This window comes from Ciona intestinalis, unplaced genomic scaffold, assembly GCF_000224145.3.
Source record: "Ciona intestinalis unplaced genomic scaffold, KH HT000137.2, whole genome shotgun sequence".
In the NCBI taxonomy this organism is placed as follows: domain Eukaryota; kingdom Metazoa; phylum Chordata; class Ascidiacea; order Phlebobranchia; family Cionidae; genus Ciona; species Ciona intestinalis.
In genome coordinates, this window is record NW_004190459.2 from 209,050 (window position 1) to 212,012 (window position 2,963).

Here is a 2,963-nt window from a genome sequence, read left to right on the forward strand (position 1 = left end):
TTCCCCATCACTAATTTGCGCTCAAAGTACGCTATTTTATAAAATTCAACTTATTTGTCTCATGGGTAAAACTATATAAATATAACGAAACGACACGACAAATAAAAAATATGTACACACAGTTAGAATTTACGAGAATAAAGTCTATATACCTGTCTGCATGCTTGGTGCCATCAATATTATAATTAAATATATTAAACCAGGACCATTTCACCGTCGTAATATCGATCAATATAAACTTGTGGTTAGAATTAAAACATTTCAAAGATTAACATATCTTGTCCAGGGTCGCATATACAATACCAAGATATGTCGTTCGTAACAATATCAATCAAGCACCCGTGTGGATATTCCATTGGGCATTAACGCCTTTGGCCCGAGCTTTAAAAATATTTAAACCTTTGACCAATGACCTGTAACCTCTACATAAGCAACTGTCCAATCGCAAGTCCAAATACGGCAACAGCCTTGTTGTGTTGCGAAGCTTTAATTAATTACGCGTTTAAAATCGAGCGCGCAAAAATCTTTTCCTCGAAAGAATAATTCACAACACAGACAAAACTAAATTCTACAATACTATAGCATGATCCTGTAAGTCTGTTTACTGAACTTTCGGCAATCAACCTAGCTGAGATAACAGTTATAACTTAATCAAGTAGGAACAGTTATACAACTTGATAAACAACATAATATATAAACACCAACGAAAGCTATAGGCCCTATGAACCTAGTTTGGCATATACAGGTTTTTGTATACACACACGAAGCAGACGATGTCTCGAAAGAGAAAACTGCCGACGCGTCGGCCATGGGGCAAAGTGCTGCCCTGTAATGGCTGGCATGTATAGATAAAATCAACCGTTATGGCTTATCAATAATTAAAAGGCGAGTGCATAATTACAAATCCCCAAAAGGGATATCATTAACCGTTGTTGATGTATGGAATAAATAACAGGGTGTGCGGTAAGATACACTATGCATATATAATCGTTGGGACGTGGATATACTACTAACCACAACAACTAAACGTGGAAATGTATCTTAGATGCATTTTTCGTGACATGTGCTGTTTTATTCCACGAACTGCTTGCGTGTTAAACAAAAATGGTTGTAGCAGCTATAACAGTGTAATATATGTTGCAAAATATTACTGAATATGTTTTTGAACATGGGTAACTTTCGTGTTTTGATTTGTATGTAAAACCCAGATTTTAAAGCGATAAAGTCCATGTGATATTATTGCGATTCTGTAACCACTCTATCGGGACAACAAGTAAAAGGTTGTTCATGTTAAACAGCATATACATTAGGGCGGGGGAAGACGGGACAGCTTTATTTAGCACGTAATATTCAAATATATTATATTCAAACATAACAATTAACAACAGTCTATGGAAGCCGTGGGTATACAGTTTTATAATTCTTTAAACGTTCTTTGTTAACTACCAAGTGGGACCAGAAAATAGAATTAAATGGTGTCACATTTTTCTAACCCTATTATGTTATACAGCTTAAAGTAGTTCATATAATCCACAGCAAAACGAATTTTACGTAAGAGTAAAATCACAGCGGTATACAGCGAAAACAGAAACAGTTAACACATTGTAACAGTTCTTATATTGCCACCTTCTTAATAGCGGGGTTGAAATAATCCGTGTTCGAGGATTAATAAAGCTGTTCAGAAAATGTAAGTGAGATTGCATTATCCCTGCACGTTATAATCGCCATCTATAAGCTTTATAATCTGCTCTCTAATGCTTGAATCTTAACCAACGTTCACACTTCTTGTAGAGGCGTGACCAATAATAAGCAAGTTGTGTGGCTGTAAGCTTATAATAACGATCGCTTGGAACGGATTTTCGAAGTTATACAGTACAGTGGGGGGAGACGAAACACATTTAGCACATATTATCCAAATATCTTAATCGTGTTTTAAAAATTAACAGCGGTCCATAGGAGTCGTGAGGATACGATTTTATATTGCTTTGAATGTTTTTTGTTTACTACCAAATGGAAAAAATAGAGTGAAAACATTTCCTATCTATACCCCACCCTACTATACACCGAACCTTTAAGTAAAAAAATACCAAGTTTTAATAAAGGCCAACGCAGTCGTTAACCTTATAAAATATACTGATGAAGATGATGAAAAAAACAAAACACGTTTTAGGGTAGGGTGAGGTATGATGGGACGTGGGCATGTTGCGACACCTTTTCAAAATCTAATTTTTAAAGTTCCCGTACGAATGTTAAACTTAAGGCAATGCTATTCCATGAAATTAATTATGTTTTACAACCAAGTGTGGTAACTATTTCGATTTTATCTCCAATACACATGCTCCAACATATGCAGACGAAACAAAAAGATTTTCGCCATTAAAACTGACAGAGGAATATTTAAGCTGTTACTCATAACAACAATAACAACACTTCTCGTATCCCGTCTTCTCTACAGCTGTGAAAACACAAATCACTCCAATATTTCGTTTTTCTAAATTGTTTGCAAAACGTAGTAATACTGAGTGACAGTGCTGTAACAACGAAAAGATTTTTAACAATTTTAGCGAAAATAATGATAAGACATCGTTTCGCTATACGGTATAATTCATCGTACCACGTAACGAGCGTATTATATATATGGTAGCTTCATCAGTTTGGAAAATGCTACAAAAATAGTTTGAGGCTATTGAGAAGTAAAAAGAAAGCAAAATTGCTAATAGAGTTTTAAGCACAATTAAATTTGGATAATAGAATTTAAACACGGCAATATACTGTATATAGCAACCATAGTAGTAAATTTGTATAACGTTAAGCCTCAATGAGGCATTTACAGGACGTGTAGAAAGTAGCAAATATTTTTTGCAGTGATAAACAGTTGAATTGATAAGTTAAAGTTGGTTTGATGCTGGAAAGAAAATTACAGAAGGATGGCAGTTACCGAAAAATGTCCAAAAGATACAATT